At 41.2% G+C, this 24,415-nt stretch overlaps 1 protein-coding gene across 13 annotated transcripts in view; it reads left to right on the forward strand.

Annotated features, from left to right (window-relative positions):
* LOC308593896 (uncharacterized protein) overlaps window positions 1-24,415 on the forward strand; it is a 188,941-nt gene that overhangs the window by 11,835 nt on the left and 152,691 nt on the right. The window lies entirely within an intron of this gene.

Consider the following 24,415-nt stretch of genomic DNA (forward strand, 5'->3'; position numbering starts at 1 on the left):
AACTGTAACATTAAAAAGTTACATACCCAATCTTTTTTTCATTTTTTTATATTTGTGGGGTTTTTTCATTTTTTTCCTCCCCCCCCCTTTTCTGTATTTGTGTATCATTTTGTTTTGTGGTTTGTGTTATCATTGTGGAAAATCTAATTAAAAAATTATCAAATGTTGGTATATAGCGAGGCCACATTCAGAGCAGCTAGAACCATAGTGTCAGTGACTCTGGTCTGCTCTATGTAAATATCCTGGTGAATCCTTGGCAAACTGTTGAAGAAAAAAGTCTAAGTATTTCGCTGTGGTTTCCAAAATGGAACCCGATCCCAATATTATAGGCCTGCCTGGGGGAGAATGAATGTCCTTGTGGATCTTAGGAAGGCAATAAACGGAGGTAAAAGGAACTCAAAAGTGTGTTTATCAATGACACCAATGCAATAAGCTAATGGTCAGGGGTCCCTTTACCTTTACAGGACTTCCTTTAAAATGGCAACTATAGAATCTGTAGGATCTTTAGAAATTTTCAGCTAAAACCGTGAATCAGATAACAGTTATATGGCCTCCACTACATATTGGTGTCTGTTTTGAATGACAATTCGATCTCCTTTGTCCACAGACTTTATGACAATGTTAGTCATTCAAAAGATCTTTCAAACTGTGACTTGGATAAATTATCCTTGATTTTGGGACCCTTCTTTTCTAATTTTTCTAAATCTTGTATAATCAACTGGTGAAATAAAGAAATAGATAGATTCGTGTCGTTGGAGCAAATGAAGATTTTGGTCTAAATTGGCACATTACTGAGTTACTGGTTCCAAACATGTCACACACTTTTATGTTTCATATAAGTTTAAACAGGTCGACCCTGGTCTGAAAAGCATTATAAGAAGGTTTTGGAACAAAGCCAAGTCCCAATTGTAAAGTTTGCAATTCATTAGTAGATAAAGTGTGCAACAAATTATTAACAATTAAAATTTCCTCCTTGTCCGGGAGCGACTGCCCCTTCGAAAATCCTCTCTACCAAGTGCTGCACCCTGTCTATGTGGGAGGGGATGTAAGGAGACGTGTTGGTCTCCAACGTCTGACTGGGACGATAAACTAGATTGACTAGTGGACCTGCTGCCAGTATGAGGCTGGGACTGACGGGACTATAATAAAAGGCCATAAGGAGCCTGGGATTCAATTTCTCTTTCTTTCTCTTTTCCTCCTGGTGTAGTGTTCTGTACACAGTATGCTATAGTGTTAAGGTTTAGACTCGTTATAAGTTAAGTCTGCTGCATCTACATTTCTTATGGATAGTGCCAATCCTGAATGTATTGGATTTGTCACCATTATGCTCATTTGCGTTCAGTATCAGTAAAGCACTGCTGGATGAAATACTATTGCCTCTGGTCCATGTTTTTGGAATCCTGCAATGTGCTTAAGTTGTTACTCTGCTAACTATACATTAGAATCTACTCTGGATCAATATTGAGCAGAATTTCAATGAGATGAGGTAATGGCAGCTTAACTTTCATGGTGTATTAAATGCATAACCGAATAGCTTTCATCCTGGTTGCAAATTGTGTACATTGTAGGGATTGACTAAACGGTCCATTTTGGTTTGGTTTGGTTTCTCATTTTTCCACATCTGTTCACATTTCCCCCCCTTTTAAATCTTCATGGAAATTCGCCAACCTTATAGTGTGCATTTCTACTAATAGACACATCCATTATAGTTTAATATACACATTTATTGCCAAAAATACCCCTAATACTCATTTTCTTATGCTATTTTTAGGAATATATGAAATAATCATCATCCTCATCCTGTCTTTATTTCTCAGTTCATAGAGCATGAGACTCTTAATCTCAAGTTCATGGCCATTTAATAGTGAATTTTTTGACAAAATAGAGAGGTGTTTTTTTTTTGTATTATCATAAAAGATGCTGGAGGAAATGATTGACAATAGGACCCACAAAGCAGAGGAGGGAAGTCCAAGAGATTCCTTGGAGTCTTGTGTTTATGTTGTAAGATGGACAAGTGACTGTAAAATTTTAATTTGAAAAACCAAATAAATAAATTAAAAAGTAATAATAATCTCAGGTTAATCTGTTCAAGCCCCACGTTGGGCAGAAGATTCCTGCATTGCTGGGGGTTCGACCAGATGACTCCTGTGGTCCCTTCCAATTCTACAATTCTGATTCCCAAGTAATCCACTGGAATTAGACACATCCATTAATTTCTGTATGTCTATTTTGTATCAGACTAGCATTGAATACAACCCACTGCTGAGATTTGGGGGGGAAAACACACAGGCCTTTTCTGCTGTGGTTCCCTGCTTGTGGAATGCTCTCCTCAGGGAGGCCTGCCTGCCTGCCAACATCATTTACTTATCTTTAGGCAACATGAAAAAACATTTATTTTTCCACGGGCATTTGGCTTTTAGTTATCTGTGGCCTCCTTGAGTGGGAGGGACTTTTTAATCCAGCTTTTTAAAGATCGAATTGTCTTTTAGAATTTTATTTTTTTTCTTTTTTGTCCGTTTTATGTAAGTGTTTGTTTATACATTATATGTCGCTTTGAGTTACCCAGGTAAAGGAGCAACCCATAAATCTAATAATAAATCTATAAGATCCAGCGCAGAAATTGGTGTAGGTCCATATAGCATTGTATAGTCAAAGTAGCCTTTGCTGGTCAACAGAATAGGTCTGTGCCTTGGAGTGGAGGACAAAACTTGTTCTTCTTAGCATCCTGGTAATTCTGTGCTTTGCTGCTAGAATAATCTGGTACATGGCCCAAAGGCGAATATAACTTGAATGCTTGTATGAAAAGGAGGGCCTTGGGGATACACTGATTGGGTTAGATTAAAGGTAAGCATTTTCAATTTCAGAACTTGGCAAGATTTGGTTAGGCTGGCAACCACACTGTAGGGACAAAGCGTAAATTATGCTTGAGAGTTCATCAGATTTTCAAACCTATCATAGTCATAAAGGCAGGAATCCCCACAACGGGGTGAGCTCCTGTCAACCTAGCAGTTCAAAAGCATGCCAGTGCAAGTTGATAAATAATTACTGCTGTGGCGGGAAGGTAAATGGCGTTTCCATGCGCTCTGGCTTCCGTCACGGTGTCCCGTTGTGCCAGAAATGGTTTAGTCATGCTGGCCACATGTCCCACATGTCTGTGGACAAACGCCGGCTCCCTCGGCCTGAAAGAGAGATGAGCGCCACACCCCATAATCGCCTTTGACTGGACTTAACTGTCCAGGCGTCCTTTACCTTTTAACTTTTAAAAGCAGGAAACCCAAGAGGTTTTCTTTCCCTAGAAAAATTGGGAAGATGAAAGTCTTGATTCTGATCTTTATCTTGAATGACAGGATACCCTGTCTTACAGTTTGCATGCAGCAATGCATGAAGAATGTTTTGTAGTGCTAGATTAGTTTTTCTTTTTAACGGCTCATTTTAAAGGGTGTTCATGGTGTCATTGTGTAAGGGTGTTCAGCTACAGTGTTCTGATCAAGACAATAACATGGAAATCACCCAGAGAGGAATTTTCACAGGATCTACTCTCATCATACAGAAGCACCATAGGACTTTGGAGCAAAGGGTCTCAGACCTTCTTTGACTTTGTCCACACCTCTTATTTCCAGCTTGTGATCACTGATTCTCTTTGGAAAGAGTCCTTTGATTTGTTCATTTCTACTTTTGAAATTCTACTAGTGGAATATATGTGCATTCCATTTTGAAGTTTCAGTATTAGTCCTTCTTTAGGAAAAAAGGTAGAATACTGTTTAGTTTCAGCCTAGATTGTTCATTCACATTACTGTATTGGCTCGAATATAAGCCACACTCCCCCCCCCCCCAATTCTGACCATGAAAAGTTAAAGTGCTGCTTTAAATTCGCGACCTTACAAAAATTGGCTTTTACGATATCGCTGCTGAAATGGACATACGGTAAAACGGAACAAGTGTGAATGCCTGCAGAATTTTAAGGGAGCGACTTATATTCGGGTATTGTCTTTTTTTCTCTCTCCCCCCTCCCTGAATTTTAAAGGTGCAGCTTATATTCAGGCCAATAAGGTTTTGTGGGGGGGCATTTATATAGTGGCGAATGAGAGTCATCATAATTTGTGGAAGTACTATTTTATTGAGAGAACAGAACCTTTTAAAATTCGGTTTCTCTTTTTTTGCAGCTTCAGAAACAAAATAAAATCATAAATCTGCATATTGTTACTGCGTGTGTAGAATGTTATGGACTATGATGGAATCATGATTGTGTAGGGTTAAAGTTTGGTGTAAGGGGCCACTTAGGTTCATTTAGGAGTGAGTTAATCTTGATAACCCCCCTCTCTGGACCCAGATGATGGTTTGGTTGCTACACAACTGCTGTGACTCCCAGGGCTCCTCCACCCAGCTGCAGTCCTATGGTTTCATTTGTGTCTGGGTCCAATTTGCTGAATCAGTTGGTATCATGATCTCTTTCTCTTTTTCTGGAGTTGGCACCAGACTGGGGAAGGGTGATCAAGAGAATGATTGAACAGTAGACATTGTGCTTTTTCCTTTCTTGCTGCATAGTGGTATTCGGAGTTGAGGTTTTTATGTTCATTTATTGCCGTGTACAGGTAGACTTATTGAGACAATTGCTTTAGGGCTGTAGTAATCTCTCTCTCCCTCCCTCTCTCTCTCTCTCTCTCTCTCTCTCTCTCTCTCACACACACACACACACACACACACACACACGGAGGGGGGTATTCCCCCAGTTCCTTTGTTTTCAGAAGATAAGGACTACTTCTCAACTCATTTATAACAATACGTTTTTGGAATCAACATCAGGCATGAATTACCTCTGTCCTGGGTGTCTTCTCATATATATCTATATGTATATCTATCTCTGGGTGGAGCAGATCCCGTTCGCAACCAGAGGTACCGCTGTATTCTGAGGTAGTCTGTCTCTGAATCTGGAGGTCCCATATAAGATTTTTATGCATTTCATTCTTCTTGTTTAAAAAGAAGTGTGCTTGTTTATCTGCACTTAATAATATAGAGAAGAGGCCATAGATCTGTAGGAGAGCATGTTTAACAAACAGATGTCTAGAAGTGAAATTCTCAGATTCCCTGGAAGTAAAGCTGATTAAAAAACAACAACACAACAACTATGGATTTGAGACCTTGGACAGTGAGCTGTAGACCAGAGAGTTGCAGACTAGAAAGAGTCAAGTTCTTACAGGATTAGGGCAACAGCTATACTGCATTGCTTAAATTCCTAACAACTTTGCAACTTAGCTCAACCTACTGCGCCCCCTGGATCCATCTATTGTTAATTCCATCTACTGTGCCCCCACTTTTTCCTGCTGCCACCTGCTATACTTTCTGCCCTGCTGATATAAATGGGTGCCAGCAGCCTCCTTGTTTAGTAACAAGAGGTTTATCTTTTTAAAAACAAAAAACCCCAAGGAAAGCTGATGCCCTGTTTGAATTGAATTGAATTGAATTGGGGGGAAAAACAACCAAACCCCCACCCAACCCCCACTGTATCCAAGGCACAGCTTGAGTCAAATGAATGCTTTAGTTGGAGCCAAAATGACAAAAGACCAGTGACTGGGCTGTCTGTTGCCATATTCATGCTTTTATTTAAAACCTTCATAATGACAATAATTGCTGGTGCATTTATAAAAGCAGTGTCTGAGTGCTTTCTGATTATGTGGGATGCTTGTAGATATGAATAAGGTTGATGGGCATGCTGTTCTTTAACATGTTATTCCCCTCTTCCCATGTATTTGTCATATTTGTGAAATACAGTGGTACCTTACAGTGGTAAGAACTTAATTCATTCTGGAGGTCTGTTCTTAACCTGAAACTGCTCTTAACCTGAGATACCACTTTAGCTGCCGCACAATTTCTGTTCTCATTCTGAAGCAAAGTTCTTAACCCGAGGTATATTTCTGGGTTAGCAGAGTCTGCAACCTGAAGTGTCTGTAACCTGAAGCGTCTGTAACCTGAGGGACCACTGAAATGCCAGAGGCAATCCAATGGCAGGATCCGCTGGGAGGAGCAGTTTAGGATGCAGTGAATCTCTGGCTCAGCCAGAGATGCAATGGAGTAACCTGCTCATCTCACCTCAGTGTAGGAAGCTGGTGTAGGTCCCGAAAAAGAGATGTTCCTGGTGGTACCAGATAGTGGGGGACAAAGAGGCTGGATCCTATGTCCATTCAGCTCAATTGCATGACCTGGCAACATGACACAGAACAATATTTTAAGGAAGTTTTCCCTCTTCCAGGCATGTGTTTAATGTAGGAGAGGCCAAGCTAGTGTAAACAGAAACTGAGCAGGAAAAGCCAACAGTCTCTCCTACATTGTGGATTTCTTAGGGGTGTATTTCTTATAGGCACCAACATTGGTGACCCATGACATGTAACACGGGCAGTATCAAAAACATGGCCTACTCAGCCGGACAGGCAGTGATTGGGTGCAACACAAGATGCCCTCCCTTTATGACTTACAGTCCTCTTTCATCCAGGTGTTTGCTTGTGGGAGAAATATAGGGCTTGGCGGGGGGGGGGCGGACATGAAAAACAAATGTAATGAATAAAGTAATAATTATACTGAACCAACACAGGCAATGCAGATGAGGCCTATTATGAAGTGCTTCTTGACAGCAGGCTCCTAGCAACCTCTTCTTCATTTTGCCTTCTCTCTCTCTCTCTCTCTCTCTCTCTCTCTCTCTCTCTCTCTCTCTCTCATGAACAAGGAGCCATGTGACATGGCTCCCAGTTGTAAGAAAAACCAAGTGAACTGAATCTCTTTATTTTATTGCCAACAGACTTGTATGCTGTAACTTCTGAAACAGCACTGAATCCATAAAGCTTAGTCCCTGCGATTTATTTTAGCCTAAGTGTTTTCGTGAAGAACGTTTCTTTAAATCTAGATGAGGGCAGATGTAACTCTAACCAAATTTTAATGTGCTTGGAACAGTTGTCCTTGTGCTAATTCAGCTATGAATTTCTGTTTCAAACCTCTCTCTCCAACGATTCATTCACACAAAATGAAGGTGTGAGAGCCAAACGTGGTAGAAAGATCATAACTTTGTTGACCAACAAATCTGAGGGTCTGCAAAAATAGCCTCGACAAGCATGCCGGAAGAACCACTTTGACCCATATACACTAGCCAGATCACTGCCTAATGTACACATTTACATTTTTCATATGCATTTTGCATTCATTATTCCCCTAAAATGTGCAGATATTTTTAAAACCCAAATTGCATAGCAAAATACAGAGACATACTTAAATAGATAACTGGGTATCTTCTGATCCACATGTAAGTCTAGTGCCAACTGAATCTTGTTTGTTTAACTTTTAAATGCCTACCACACAAATTTCTACTTCATCCTAATACAGATACAATGTTCCCTTCTCATCTGCGAACACTCCACAGGCTCACTTTCCCTCTCATCCATTCTTTTAACTCCTTCCCACTTGCTGATACACAAAGCTTGATCAGTTGTTTATTGTCTCTCGTTCCCTCTCCTCTTTCTGTGCCCCTACCCCTTCTCAACTGAATATGTGATGAACTTTCCCTGTGCCCCCTCCCCATACCCAAAATCTTCTGTGGAGGGTTGCCCAACCATCTAGAGCTGATTTTGAGGGCATACACAGTTCTGGAGAGGAGAGGAGATGAGGGGAAAGTTCCATTCCACTAGCATATGTCATAAGGGTTAGCATTCAACAACATTTGATGCCACCATTTCCCATTGCCTATGTTGAAGATGCAGGTCTACACTGAATCTTTAATGTTTCATTCCATTAAATTCCTGCTGCAATATCATATTCTTTCTCCATCAGTTGAAGCTCCCCCAAAAGTTGTCTGTATTCCATACTGGAGCATACCTTCAGAAGAAAAGAAAAAGAAAAAAAAGCACCCCAAAACACTTCCTACAGTGGTACCTTGGTTCCCGAATGACTTAGTTGTCAAACAAATCAGCTCTCAAACACCGCAAACCCGGAAGTGTTCCGGTTTGTGAATGTTTTTCGGAAGCCAAACATCTGCTGCTTACGCAGCTTCCGATTGAGTGCAGGAAGCTCCTGCAGCCAATCAGAAGCTGCGCCTTGGTTTTCGGATGGTTTCGGGAGTCGAACGGACTCCCAGAACTGATTAAGTTCGAGAACCAAGGTACCACTGTATATAAATTTATTTGCTGGTGCATCAAAATTTCAGATGGGGCTTCATAAAGTCTGCTGTGCTGAAATCTGTGTCTCTGGCCTACTATTTATTCCCTCTCCACATGCACATGTACTTTACTAAGGTGGCAAAAAACAAAACAAAAAAACCCCCAGCCTGGATTACAGAAATGCTAATTACCTCTGTATAATTGGAATGACTGATTGTATCTGCGTCGCTTCAAAGCTTGCCGGCTTCTTAGAAGAAAATAATAAGAGAGTGTATTCTGGCAGTGATTGTTTCAAAATGGTGCAGGCTGTTTAGGGTGGCAATTGCTGTGCCTTTAAGACTGGAATTACTGCAGGTTAAATTGTATCTTAAAATGCTGACAATTAAATGGAAAACTTTTATAGCTGGCAATGAAAAATTACACGGAATTATTCAAGGGGCTTAAAAAAAAAGATAACTTAAAAAAATGCCTAGGAGAAGATCTATTTGAAATTTTGCCATTTCCTACATCCGCCTAGGACCTTTTTTTTTTTTTTACTCTCTCTGTAATCAATGAGAGGATTTTCATATACTTAGGCAGGTTTAAAATCAGGCCTCTGAAATGTTTCTATGGTGACTGAGTAATGTTGCACTGGGAATCGTAGTTGGATTATCGTTTTATGCAAGTAATAGAAGTGACCCATTCACTTTGAGGGTCCATTTAACCTAAAAGTCAATTAAAAACACATAGGGTTTTTTAAAAAGGAAGAAAAGGAAGCCATTATAAGCAGCCCACATACCAGTTCTTTAAAGGCTGAGAATATCACAAGCCTTTCTGAAAGTCTTTTTAAAAAAACAAAACAAAACTTGATTTTATTTTATTGCACCTCAACGTTTTGTTTTCATTAAATCCAACGGCAAATCTAGTCACAAATCTTACCAAATGTATGGAGCATATCTCCAACACCACGCCAAGACTCCTAATATGATAGCCAGTGTCAGCCAGAAGCAAATGGTAGCTACAGGAGTATTAAGGGGACTTTATGGGCAGGATCCTACCAGGGATGTGTTAAAGAGCACTGAGAAATTCCTTGAGCTTCAGCGAAACACTTTTAGCATCTCTCATAATTTCTTGATTTGCTTAAGAAGATTCACCTCCCAAAGTTCGCTACCTGTGGGAAACAAATGACTGCTCTTTTTCAAAATTCTAAGACCTATAAAACATCTTGGGCCTGATGAAATTTGACCTTAGCACTTCTCAGAAACTGCTGTAGGCTGCCAACTTTATAAATTAGGAGGTTTGAGATATCGGAATAGACACATGTGTCTCATGTTGTCATAACACTGAAGCACTAAAGTTTCCCAAAATTAATTCAGTGCATGATGTTTTGTTTCATAATTACCATTTGCAGAATGTGTCCTTCTGATTCCGCTTAGCTCTCCATCTTCCTCATTCAATTCTTTCTCATTCCCTAAGGTGTTACACACATCTGTGCAACTTTCTACGGTCTCCCCTAGCTTTCTCCTGCCAACGCCTTGAGAAAGTGTTTTTGTGAGCTGAGTTTTTCTCTGTGTCTCTCTCCTTGTGATTTGAAAGGTCAATACAGAAATGTCTGCAGCTGTGAAGCATGGGAAGATGGAAGCCGTATGAAACAAGAGTTCTTCTGAAATTGACTGACAGGCCTTGTGGATAATGATCCACATCCCACAGTGCTAATGGTTGTGTTCCTTTGGTTTAAAGGAAAGCCAAAGAAAACAGGCCCAGTATTGTAATGTATGAGTTCATTTAGGTCACACGGCAAGAGCAGAAAGATCAAGGGTTGCTTTGCAGCCTTTATAACTTAGGTGAGCAAAATGATGATTGAATAGACCTGTGCTTTTATTTTTCCGCCACGGATGCCAATATGTGAAAAAAGGACTTGCACAGCTCCCCTGTGACCCCATGACATGTAGAGAAACCCCGTGCATCTTTTAAGTGGTCAGGAGGTAGGCTTCAGTTAGGCATGCCAGGGAATTCTGTTGAAAACAAAAAACATAGGTGAACATTTCTGATGTATACTTACTCATCTCTTGTTCAGAATGGAAATCAATCCAACAAACACAATTGGTATTCACTGTTGTTGTCACCTTCAGTCTGCAAATAGTATGTAATTGATTTTGTTTCTTACGTCATCCTGTTTGAGATCTGTTTCCTTTGCCCCACCGAGGGCAGCAAAAAAACCCAATGTTTTTGAATTGATGAAGGATGAACGACAGCAGAACAGAAAAGGTAAAGGGATGCCTGACCATTAGGTCCAGTCATGGCTGACTCTGGGGTTGTGGCACTCATCTCGCTTTATTGGCCGAGGGAGCCGGTGTACAGCTTCCGAGTCATGTGGCCAGCATGACTAAGCCGCTTTTAGTGAACCAGAGCAGCGCACAGAAACACCGTTTACCTTCCTGTCGGAGTGGTACCTATCTATCTACTTGCACTTTGACGTGCTTTCGAACTGCTAGGTTGGCAGGAGAGCAGAATGGAAACAGTGCTGCTGATTTCAACATAGCCACTTACAGGTCCCCATACAGTGATACATCGGGTTACAGACGCATCAGGTTACAGACTCCGCTAACTCAGAAATAGTACCTTGGGTTAATAACTTTACTTCAGGATGAGAAGAGAAACCACGTGGCGGGGGTGTGGCCGCAGTGGGAGACCCCATTAGCTAAAGTGGTACTTCAGGCTAAGAACAGTTTCAGGTTAAGAACGGACCTTCAGAACGAATAAAGTTCTTAACCCAAGGTACCACTGTACTTAGCTGGAGCACAATGAATGGTGCAAAATAATCAAACAAATACTTCTGCTTGTTTTCATCATATAATCAGATCTTAGCTAAACTTTTGCAACAAATTCCAATTAGGCAAATTTGCTTGAGGATCCCACCTCCCCAGTTCATTTATAATATGGCTTTAAACAAGTTTATCTCCTCCGATTTTAAAAGTGCCTATGGCTGTCCACTCAGAAGTTAAGTTCCACTGAGTCAATAGAAACTAGAAGTGTAGTCAAAAACATGTTTACTGAGAAGTAAATTGTGTTGAATTCATTAGGACTTAGAACAAGTGAGTTGGGGTTGGCACTTGAGGCTGCATTCCTACATGCACTTACTAGGGAGCAAATTCTCTTGAGTGCAGTGAAACCTTCATTTAATAAGCATGTATATTATTGCATTGTTGCTTTCTGGTAAGTATAGGATTGCAGCCTATAACTAGTTTTGTATCTGGTTAGATAAATCTTGCCCCTGAATGGTAAGGAGTTCATTTTGGTAACCAAGTGAAAAAGAAGACAGGATTCCTGCATCTTTATTCCTTGTAGAAGAGGGAAGTTCAGCAGAAGTCTATATTTGTGAAGTAGTCCTCATAAATTCCTTTTAAAATGTTGTTTAAATTGATTAATACAGCTACGGGAGTGTGTGTGTGTGTGCTGCAAATGACAAAGGAAAGTGCATATGGTCAAATATTGTCATGGGCTTTATCATTCCAAAACGCTGCCCCATAGTCCATTTTTGTATGAATTTGTTCTGTATCAAATTCCTTCTCAAATTTGGACATTATATCCTAGTTTCAATGAAGTCACAGTGACCCAGATTCTACAAAATCAATCTGACTAAGGCAGAGCAATAGATGTCCTCTAGTAAGAAGTAATAGGCATCATGCTCACTCTTATTAACCAAAGCTGTGTCCCACATTTTTTTGGCCCATGCTCCATCCATTTGTAAGAAAAGAAATTTTATTCGAAACTTATCAAAAGGGAGAGAAAATTTGCCAAATTTCCTTGGGTGGGGTGCAATGTTTCTGTTGTGCTTTCCTAACTTCCAAGATAGGCCAGGGACATTTGTGTGAATGCTTTCTTTAATTCAACAACAACAACAACAAACAAAACATCCCAAAAAGCCACACAAAAACATCCCAAAAAGCCACACAAAAACGCCTCTCTTTTGGCCTACACTCTGCAGCCTTCCCAGGTGCTGTTACTTCCTGTAAATGTCATGACATCCAGAACTGGGTTTTCCTATAAACATAGGAAGCTGGGGAGGCTGTCTATTGTGTAACTAACACCACATATATAAAGTCTGTGTATTTTTACAAGAAATCCATGTGGAAGGAAAGCCAAGCATTTTTCTTTTAAAAATAAAATCAGAAAGGGAACCAATATCAGATGTCCTGTAGTCAGCTCTCCCCAGCTTCCATTAAAATCAAGTGAAGACATATTGAGGCAATTTTCCCTCGTGTTGCTTTTTCAAATCAGGAAATGTGGGCAGACAGAGAGGTTGGATAGCATTGGAGAAATGCTTGATGACAAGGGCAGTCACACCCACCCACCCACCCCACAGTTATGCCACAATGATAAAGTAAGGTGAATCCCACATACTCCAGAAATGCTAATGAAATTCTAAAGCACCTGAGAGAGAGATGGAAAAAATGAAAGCCTCTTCCACAGTACAGTTGTACCTTGGAAGTCGAACAGAATCCGTTCCAGAAGTCTGTTCGACTTCCAAGATGTCCGAAAACTGAATCGCGGCTTCTGATTGGCTACAGGAAGCTCCTGCAGCCAATCAGAAGCTGCGGAAGCCGCATCAGATGTTCGGGTTCCGCAAACCAGAACAATCACTTCTGGGTTCAGGTGTTCGGGAGCCAAAACGTCTGAGTTCTGGGGCGTTTGGGATCCATGATACGACTGTAGAAGCAAATTTCTGAGAAATTGGAGAATACCACTACTTAAACCATCTGGATACGATGTTTTATAAGGACAGGGGAAAGTGTTCTTGTCTTCACATCCTGCTTGTGGACTTCTCATAGGTACCTGATGGGTCACCGCAACATCTAGAGGGCTGGAGATTTGAAGTTCCTGACCTAGGAACAGTCTGTGCTAACCTCATCTTGTGTTCTTCTGCCATTTTTAACCCAATCTTCATAATCTGATCCCACATTGGGTTACAATATAATTTAAAATAATTTAAAACAAACAAGACAAAATAAGAACAGGTTATGTTTTGGAGTCTGCAGGCGGGTGGAAGGGAACCGTAAAGCATTGTTCTATCATTGTGGTGTCCAGTAGGCTAGAATGTACTAAAAATCAGGATGCGTCCTTTGGGCCGTGAAAACAATCCAAATTATATTGCCATTTTTTCAACACAATCTTTCAAAAACCATCCCACTCCTCCTACTGCAATGTAGGCTGCCATTTTATATCACAGTGAACAAAAATAATGCTAATAGAGATTGCTATATCCAATATGGCAGCACAAAATCATTCATGATTTTAAGGTGCTAAATTCTGTTCCTGAAAGTAGACGTTCATGAAAGATTAAAGACTCCAGGTAGAGGAAAAGGTTACAATGCAGGCCAAGAGATAGCCGCAAATAGAGGGAAAGGTGCTGGAAGACTCATTTAAAACTGTTGGGAATTTGAGGTGAGTACCCACGCAGTGGCAGTTGTCCCCAGTTCCACTCACCACACAGAAGCAGCTTAAGGTCCAAAATAGATTACTGCTGTAGAAGCTAAGGCTTCAGTAATACAGTTCCAGATGTTGATATATGTATACAGCTTGTAGGCTTTACAGACACAGATACATACAAGCACAAAGGATCTGTTGTTCCAACTTCAGGGCATAACACAGACTCCGACTCACAGACAGGCTCACTGACTGACATGCCTTAATCACTTACGTATATAGTCGTACCTTGGTTGTCAAACAAAATCCGTTCCAGAAGTCTGTTCGGCTTCCGAAAACATTTTACAACCAAGGGGCTGCTTCTGGTGACAGCAGGAGCTTCCTGCACTCAACCGGAGGCCACGGAATCCCTGTCAGATGTTCGGCTTCCAAAGAACGTTCGCAAACCAGAACACTCACTTCTGGGTTTGCAGTGTTTGGGAGCCCAAACATTCGAGTCGCAAGGTATTCAAGATCCAAGGTATGACTGTATAGCCATCTCTGGGCTATTGCCACAGCAACTGGCTTGGCTGATGATGTACCTCTTGGCTTGTATAATATATGGAGTAATTTGTGCTCATGAAGGAAATTACCCCCTTCCTCCATGTCCAGTTCCTTCAACAAAAACTTCTTTTCCTATCACTGACCGTATTACTTGAGAATTCAACATATTTTTGGAGTGATTTAGGTTGCTTTATTCCTCAAAATATTTTTTATGTTAATCTTGGCATGACATTGTTGTGTGGCTTCTTTAAAAAAAAAAGAATCACTATTGTACCATTGTGCTCTTTAAAAAGGATACATTTTCATTCCCACACTTTGAGAGAAATCTTTTTATTCTGAATAATAAATTGAGGGAATCAATTACTTCTGAATGCAGAAGAACATAATTTTGCCTTTACAGATAATGAACTGAATAGAGATGAAACTGAAAACGAATCCATTACTAATAATGAAGATGAGAATGCAGCAGAACTATGTACCTCCTTTTGTGGCGAGGCATTGTATAAATCATGGGTTAGAAAAATGGAGAATCAAGGACACTGAACAGAAATGTATGCCTCTGTTGTAATATATGAAGGGAGGATTTGAGAGCTGACATTGTTAATATTACTTATGTAGCTGTAAAAGAAATTAAACAGCCCACTCTCCACTGAAGGACCTTGACGCAAGTAACAAATTGTGAATTGCTGCATTCAAAACACTGCAAAAGCATCCATTAAATTACGTTGGCACATGTACACTTCCTATTAAAATGTCAATAGAAAATAGGCTTAATGGTACTGCACTGTAGAGAATATTCAAGTCTATAATCCAGGCAAAATATTTTCAGAGTGTTTTTGTTATTTCTCGAGTTTCTAACTCCCTCTAGCTAAGGGCCTTTTGAATCATTACTCCACACACATTTGTTACTTCCATGTGTGATGGGAATGAAAGTGGGTTTCAGGCTCATTTGCTTTCCCTTGCCTGGAGATCAGGAACCTGACCACCCACCAGATGTTGATGGGCTACAACTCCCATCCTGTCTGCCTATTGGCCATTTTCTCTGGGGTTGATGAAAGTTCTAATCCAACCTCTGGAGGGCCACAATTTTCCCATCCTTGGCTTTGTTCTTCCTCTGCCTGTCCTTCACTCCACTTACCAATGTAGCTTCCACCTTCTTCTTCTTTGGCAATCACTCATAGCCAAGTGAGATTGTCTTCCATAAACATGGTTTTAACAGTGAGTCCGTAAGTGACTGTGGAGGCCAATTCTGGATCCACACATCCTTCCACAGTGGGGATGTAGGTTTCCGGGCAGGAGTTGATCACGGTGAGGGGTTGCCAAGCATGCCTTTCTCTTAGCATGTTTCTCCCTTGCAACCTGAGTTCGAGCATCTTCAAAGCCCATGACACCTTTGGTAAAGGCTGTTCTCCATTTGGAGTGCTTGCAGGCCAGTGTTTCCCAGTTGTCGGTGTTTATACTACATTTTTTTCGATTTGCCTTGAGAGAGTCTTTAAACTTCTTTTGTTGAGCGCCAGCATTACGCTTTCCATTTTAAAGTCCAGAGTAGTTGCTTTGGAAGACAATAATCAGGCATCCGAACAACATGACCAGTCCAGTGAAGTTGATGTTGAAGAATATTTGCCTTCAAACTGGTGGTCTTTGCTTCTTCCAGTACACTGGTATTAGTTTGCCTGTCTTCCCAAATGATGTGTAAATTTTTTGGGGGACACCGTTGATGGAATCCTTTGAGGAGTTGGAGATGGCGTTTATAAGTGGCAATGTAGCACCCCAACACTGCCTCTCCTCATCCCTGGATACGGGGATATGGCCACTATTATTCAGGCACCCAAGTCAATTACTGTATTGCAATTTACTCTGTGTGGGACTGGTGGTGAAGATTTGAGAACTCCCACTGGTGCAAAATGCACCAAATCAAATTGTAGGGAATGTTTTGATACTGTATTGGTTCAACTGTGCTTCATTGCCTACATTGGTACCTTTGGTTACAAACTTTATTCGTTCCGGAGGTCCGTTCTTAACCTGAGGTACCACATTAGCTAATGGGGCTTCCCACTGTCACCGTACAATTTCTGTTCTCATCCTGGGGCAAAGGTTTTAACCCGAGGTACTACTTCCAGGTTAGCGGAGTCTGTAACCCGAAGTGTTTGTAACCTGAGGTACCACTGTATTTGCTTATGGGCTCAATTCAAGATGTTGGTCATCACCACCTTTAAAACCTTCAGTTGCTTGGGCTCACATATCTAAAAGAGTGTCTGATCATACATGATGATCATGCATTGTGATTGGTGGGAGGCATTCTGTTCCAACTTGCACTTGGGATCCTTTTGGCTTTGTGGCGGTCACTGAAAACTTTGAAACTTTGGCTTGTCCAATATACTGCAGCTTGTTTAGTACAGGCTGAGACCAGACACACAGAACATATCTCACCCACCTGCACTGACACCTCCTTTACTTCTGAGTGAGGATGGATCTGTCCCTTTTGGTTCTCTCAGGGTTGAGCCAGGTGCTGACCTGAAATAAAGCAGGACTCTTCATATCACAACCCCAGACATCCTGAAGGGACTTTGAAGAGCAATACTGGGACTCCTAGATATACCCCACTACAGTATTTGTAGACAAAAACAGTATCCTTTGTTCAGTCCCTGGCGGTTTCTCAGCAGATATTTGCTTATTAGCTAAAATGCAAAGGAATGCCAGAGCATTGTCTTGTAAAATTATGCTGTTTGGAACAAAGTTAGCTTTCAGTCTACTGAGAGAGAAATCTTGGCATCAAAACAGATGCTTACTTCAGAAATTTGGCTATTTGTAGACCAACATTTTTCAGAGACCTTGTTATAGCCAAGAAGGAGTTCACATTATGTACAGTTGTTTATATAGGAAGATTGTGCATCTCTTAAGTCTGTAAAGATACCACCTTGGTGTAATTTACTTAAACATAATCCAGGCCCAGTGGACTACTCATTTAAAATAAATAAGTTTTGTTTGAGGAAGGAACTCACTTTTGCTAGGTTCCAATTAACGCCTCTTTAGCAAAGATAGCATACAACCTTTGCCTCTGCTGTTGTGGATTAGATAAGGAAGAGGATCTTCCTCATTATCTCTTTAATTATTTCTTGACCCAAGATATTAGGGGGGGGGGACTGATCAGTTTAAAATTGGTATCAATAGGTCAGTGTGCCAAAGATAGATTTCTCCTTTGTGATAATAATATTAAGATACTGAGAGCTGTTTCTAATTTCTTAAAGGCATCGGTTAACACAAAAACCAAATTTTATGAGGCAAAAATTACAATTTGTATTGGAGAAGCATAATCATTTCAATTCTCTTCATTCTATTTTTGTATGTTTTATTAGTTATGACTAATAGTTACTTATCAAAAACTAAAGCTGGAAATTGGCCTGAAAGAATTTTAAACCTCAGTACAAATGGATTTAGTAATTTTATTCAGTGGGTTGACTGACAGGCTTTAAACAATTTCAATTGATTTATGCTTAACTTTAATTTTATTTCTCATCACATTTATCCCCTGTTTTATATTGTTATGAGCAAAGATGATAAGCAGTAAAGTTAAATGGAACTATATTTATTTACTGTATTTGTTCTTGTTTACTGTCACATATGAACTGCTCTGGGGGTTCTTCCATGGCTGAAGAGCAGGATAGAAATATATAAAATAAGTGCCCATATGCACATGAAATAATATTGACTAGAGCAGCTTTCCCCAGCTTGGTGCACTCCAAACCTTGTTGGATTCCAGTTCCCATCAGTCCCAGCCAGCATGGCAAACAGCCAGGAATTACTGGAGCCATAGGCTGAAAATCTGGTGGGTACCAGATTCAGGTAGGTAGCCATGTTGGTCTGAAACAGTTGAAATATTCTTCAGATACACTGAAACAGAAGTCACCAGACCCTTATATATAGTGGGAGGGTGGGGTGGGGTTTTTCCTCAGGAGGGTAGTAGATGAGTGTAGAGGTGGCTACCAGGTTGGGGAAGGTTGTATGAAGCAAGACCTTATCTCTTTTGGTACCCGTTATTTGAAATATAGTCTTGGCATCCATCTGTGTCAGGAAACAATGGAAGAGTGTGCCTTTGGGGGGTCAAACTGTTGGAAGGTTACAGCGCCTGCTGTGGCTGTAGAGAACAATGTGGGAGAGACGTATGTTGTTGCAGTTAGGGCATATGAAGGCTTGCAGTTGTGCCGCTGCAGATGCACCATAGTGTTTCTACTCTCTGTGCTCCTCCCAGGGGCCGTGTCTCCTCTGGTCACTGCTATGGATACACAAGTTGACTGCCTATCCCCAAGCAAGGCATGGCAGGGGTGATGTTGCCAGCCTTCAGGTCACATTTGCTGAAACCTTCGTCTTCACTGGCACATTGTCTGGCATTCTGCTGGAGATCACTCCTTGCCTTAATGAGCATTTGTTTGTTGTTGTTGTTTAGTCGTTTAGTTGTGTCCGACACTTTGTGACCCCCATGGATCAGAGCACGCCAGGCACTCCTGTCTTCCACTGCCTCCTGCAGTTTGGTCTAACTCATGCTGGTAGCTTCGAGAACACTACCCAACCATCTCGTCCTCTGTCGTCCCCTTCTTGTGCCCTCCATCTTTCCCAACATCAGGGTCTTTTCCAGGGAGTCTTCTCTTCTCATGAGGTGGCCCAAGTATTGAAGCCTCAGCTTCAGGATCTGTCCTTCCAGTGAGCACTCAGGGCTGATTTCCTTAAGAATGGATAGGTTTGATCTTCTTGCAGTCCATGGGACTCTCAAGATTCTCCTCCAGTACCGTAATTCAAAAGCATCAATTCTTCGGCGATCAGCCTTCTTTATGGTCCAGCTCTCACTTCCATACATCACTACTGGGAAAATCATAGCTTTAACTATCCGGACCTTTGTTGGCAAGGTGATGTCTCTGCTTTTTAAGATGCTGTCTAGGTTTGTCATTGTTAATGAGCATAGCAAGTGTCTTTTTGCAGGGTGCATGCTACCTTAGTTCTCAAACTTAATCCGTTCTAAAAGTCCGTTCCAAAACCAAAGCGTTCCAAAACCAAGGCACACTTTCCCATAGAAAGGAATGCAAAAAGGATTAATCCGTTCCAGACTTTTAAAAGCAACTCCTAAAACAGCAATTAACATGAATTTTGCTATCTAACGAGACCATTGATTCATGAAATGAAAGCAATGATCATTGTACTGTACTATAAAATAAATAAGACAGTATTGTAGATGATAAAAAATAAAATGAATATTTTTTCTTCTTCCCTGCACTGATGATAATCATTGTTTGGATGGGTTTTTTTTTTTTATCCATTTCCACTGTCACACAATCAATCAATCAGTAGCTGAACTGGGTTCCACACAGTCAGAAAAACAAATTAACCGAAAAGGCCTCAAAAACAAAAACAGCAAATAAATAGCAAAAACAAAAGTGTCAAACTTCATCCATTCCAGAAGTCCGTTTTGCTTCTGAAATGTTTGAAAACCAAGTTGCGGCTTCTGATTGTTGCAAGTACCCCGGAAACAATAGCTGACAGCCGCATCAGACGTTCGGCTTCTGAAAAATGTTTGAAAACCAGAACACTAACTTCTGGGTTTTCGGTGTTTGAGAACCAAGGTACCACTGTAGTACAGAAGAGCCTCACACTTTGCAATGTCTTTTGTGCTGGTCTCACACCAGTTTGGGGTCTGTTGCTCTGTTTTGTCAAAGGAGGACATAGCTGTTTTATAAATTGCCTCTTTGATGTGGTTCCACCTTGCTCTGATGCTATCTCAGGGGAGAGCATGTTTGATGGACTCAGTAGAGCATCTCAGTAGAGCATGTTTGATGGACTCAGAGAAGTGTTCACAAAGTTCAGGTATGGCTGTTCTGGCAGTGTTGATGTGAGGGCACACTTTATGCTTTGTGTTATGGACCCTCTGTATAGAGATAGATCTTGCACGCCACCAGGGAGTGCTCTCTGTCAGTAGTGCCAACTTGGAAGTAGGTTGGGAATAACTTAAGATATTTTCTCATTATTTGAAATAAGAGCTCTGTTTGTTGGACAGTATTCTGAATGGGGTCAGCATGCTTCATCTCTTTATGCCCCTTCCTAATGGTAAATATATATTTCAAGAGCTTTTTAGGTTGTAATCTGTTCCTATCCAGGAGTGTTTCATTCCCACTGGGTATTGGTATTAAGAGTTTTATTTTTAAGCATTGTATGGTTTATTGGACTATTTATTAGGAAAGATGTCTCACCAGAATCTTTTATGAATAAGTAAGCTTCTAAGGGAAAAGAGAGAAAAAACTACAATCCAGAGTAAGAGGAAATCCTGCATTAAAAAAACAGCCATACTTGTGGATTTAGGTTGGAACTAATATTTGCTGTAAAGGAAAGTGCAGCATTTGGAATTAAGGCATTGACGTTCCTCAGTCCCTTTGCCTTGTTTGCTGAACACTTGAATGATGGAATTTGTCTCTGTGATTTCCAATTCCCTAGCATTTCAATGACTTTATCTCTGTCTCAGTTCCAGGACATAATTCAAAATGGATAATGATGAATACAAGTATTTTAATTGTGCCTATTTCAATGGGAATTTGCCATGGTAACCTAGCACATGAAGACATTTCTCTATTTCTGTATTCGGAACGAGGTTTAACGATTCAGTGTTAGATGGTCACACAATCATATTAGCATAGCAGTCTGAAATGATACAGCACAGTAGCAAATAAATGAGATGGGCTGCTCAGCTGTGTGCAGCAGTCCTTAGCAGGGAAGAATTAGAGGTCTGGGCTCCATGAGAATAACAGCTGCTGCACTCAGCTTGTCCCCTGCACTCTTACATACCCGGGACCAAGGGATGTAGATACTGGGAAAGGGCATTAGGATCCTAACCATCTTCCATTTTTGAACTGAAATGGTGAGCAAATGTTTGGGCCAATCTTTTACTCTTCTGCTTTTGTAATTATCACTGTCTTTAAAGCAGACATCCGACTCCTTCTTGTGTCACTTCATGTTACTTATATTCTTTGATAAATGGGTTGATTGTTTGTGTGTTTCAAATCTCTTCCCTTCCCTTTACGTTATTTCTGCATTCTAAGATTGGGAGCAGTTATCCTCCAATTAATAATGTGACTGGGGGGAATTCCAACACAACCTGTCTCATGTATTGGGGAGATCCACCGGGGGAGGGGGGGAGGACAATGTTTCTGATGCAGAAGTGAAGCCAAGAAAGTGTTTACCATTTTCTAAAAGTCATCCATCTAATAGATTTTAAGTGGAAGCAAAATGCACAAATAATGTTTCATCATGAGAATCATTAAGGTCCTAGCTACCATCCATACAGCTGTTGAACCGCTGAATTACAAACAATAACTTTTAGCATTATTGAGTATGTTATATTACTTTGCAGCAACTGTCATGAGATGTCTCCTTTTTTAAAAAAAAGAGCAAAACAAAAATCAAAGACCAAAGTGGGATCAATCTGTCTCTAATATCTGATTAGTAAAGTACTTTTTACATATTTGGGAGGCTTTATTTCCCCATCAGAACTGTCAGTTAATATTTGCTACATATATCTGGAAAACATCAATTAGACACGTATAGCTAAATAGTGAGCTAATGTACTGTGAACTGGAGGGATTCTGTTCAAAAAGAAAGTATCTTTAAGGTCTAGACAGTTTATAATGATTAAAAAAAAATCAACACAATCCATAAAGCAGAAAATCAAAAATGGACATTTGCGAAACATTTCAGGCTTGCAACAATATGCCAGGTTAGGACTACAGTATGTGGATATGTGTATGTGCTTGTATATGTATATTTATATGTATATATGTATGTCTGGGGCAAGTTGGAGTTAAAAACAACACCCACCCAAAAACACTCCCAGACAATTAAAGTGCTTAAAAAATGGGGAGGGTGGGAGAGAGAGAGAGAGAGAGAGAGAGAGAGAGAGGGAGAGAGAGAGAGAGTCTGACACTATATAAAGAAAACCCTGAGGGGAATGGAGGAGAGGAACTAGAGTTTGCTCCTCAGGAAAGACTCCTCCTGAAATATTCCCATGAAGGACTCTGCTGCCCCGAGAGCCAAGAGAGAGGAGGAGGCATGCTATTTGGAGTGATCTATGGCCAAGGTGAGGGACACGGGTGGCGCTGTGAGTTAAACCACAGAGCCTAGGGCTTGCCAATTAGAAGGTTGGCGGTTCGAATCCCCGCAACGGGGTGAGCTCCCATTGCTCGGTCCAAGCTCCTGCCAACCTAGCAGTTCGAAAGCACTTCAAAGTCCAAGTAGATAAATAGGTACCGCTCTGGTGGGAAGGTAAACAACATTTCTGTGCACTGCTCTGGTTTCGCCAGAAGCGGCTTAGTCATACTGGCCACATGACCCAGAAAAACTGTCTGTGGACAAACGTCAGCTCCTTCAGCCACTAAAGCAAGATGAGCATCGCAACCCCAGAGTCGTTTGCGACTGGACAACTGTCAGGGGTACTTTGTCTTTATCTTTACTTTTACCTTTATGGCCAAGAGAGAGTTGAGAAAAGTAAAGAGGAGGATGGAGAGAAAAGCAGAATGTGGGTGAAAATGAGTTGCAAAAAAGCAGAAGATGAAGGCAAGGGCATGAAAAAGATCTGAAGAGTAGGGGGGATGATTGTTTCATAGGTCAGCAGAAGGTGAAAATGTGCTTAGTGGTTGTATGGGCGGGGAGGAAGTTTACCATGATTCACGGCTGCCATACATTTGGATTTTCCCAGACATTACTAGGATTTCAAAGGCAGAATTGATGTCTTGGTTGAATTTCTGAAAGGCAGCACTGTGTCCTGGATCTTAGACAAGTCAAATGTTCTTTTTGGCAATGAGGTGGGTTTACAATTATTTTCGGGGTGTCCTGGTTTTTACTTCCTGAAATATGGCAACCCCACCATGGGGGTGCTTTGTTTACAAGCGGAGTTTCACAAAAAAGTGGGGAGGAGGCATGGACATGGGGGTGAAAACAAGGGTGAAAAGTGAAACTGTAGAACAGAAAAGTAAAATGGCTTTGGGAAGGTGAATAGCAAGCATAATTGCATGGTGTGGGAAGGCCTCTCCTCCTTCCGGAGGGGAGGTGTTGTGGGCAGGAGACGATTCCCGCATCACGCAGGGGGGCGTTACGCCTCCTGCCCCATCCACATGGCTGGCGCGCCACCCCCCTGGTTGAGCACCCAATCAGGCGGCTTGGTGGGGGGCGTGGTTTGCTGCTCAAGATGCAGCCGCGCCAGCCATTCAGCCCATTTGCTCACCTTCTCGTCGCGAGTCACCCACCCAACACTCCCTTAGGGCTTAGCTTTTTCTTGACCTTGCTGTGGACCTGTGGTTGGTTGCCCAGGTTGCCCAGGGGGCCTGGTAGGACTTTTCCCAACTGGCATTAGGCCTCTTGGTTTTTTCGCCTACCTCGTAGCAATCGTCACAACTTTCTTCGTATTTGGCGGTTAGGCATTGGAATGTGTTGTTGGTGTGTGGAAGGGTAAGGTGTGGCCATCGCCTACCCCTTCAAATTTGGGTATTCCGTTAAAGGAATCTGGCGGTCGTGAATCCTGTCCGATGCCTGAGTGGTGGGGGGCCATGGCACGACCCTCGGTGACATCAGGGGAGAGCTTATAGTTGTATTAGCATCAACAGGCTCCCCCTACTGGTGGTTAACCCCTCTGCAGACTCACTCCTCTTCGAGTGGGTGGAGTCAAATCTTCCATGGTCCAGTGCCTAAGCCAATACCTTCTCACTTGCTGTAATCAATAAAGTTGTGGCCTTTTCTTGCCCATTAACCTTATATTCTGTTTCCACGTGTCTTTATTCCACCAAGCGGGGGTCGGGTCCTTGAACCACAAGGGGACTTTCTAGGGGTCTAAGGGTGGGGGGGAAAGGCAGAGGGTTTGGTAAATAGAGCAAGCAGAGGCACAGCCTCTAGTCTATATACTGTAGACACACACACAACATATCATAACTTCAACACCTCTGAAAATAAATAACTGTGCTACCACTCTGAATAAATTAATATCTAAATATATGGGTTAACATTTTGAGTAAATGCAGGGCTAATTCATTTTTGTTTTGTTTATGACACTCTAATCAAAAGGAGATCAATGGAACTGTGGTTGCCATAGTGGTATGGATGTCAAAATGTTCATGCATTCATTAGATTTCAAGAAACAACATGTTTTCTGGGATAAGTAATTAGAGGTACCTAATCTTTCCGACTGAAAACTCATCAAACTATGTGGTGTGTGTGTGTGTGTGTGTTGAACATAAAAATTGAGCAAAAAACAATATATTTTTTAAAAAAAATGAAAGTGAGTGCTTGCTCAGATCCAAGTC

The sequence above is a fragment of the Podarcis bocagei genome (genome assembly GCF_964188305.1).
Source record: "Podarcis bocagei genome assembly, chromosome: 8".
Lineage (NCBI taxonomy): Eukaryota > Metazoa > Chordata > Lepidosauria > Squamata > Lacertidae > Podarcis > Podarcis bocagei.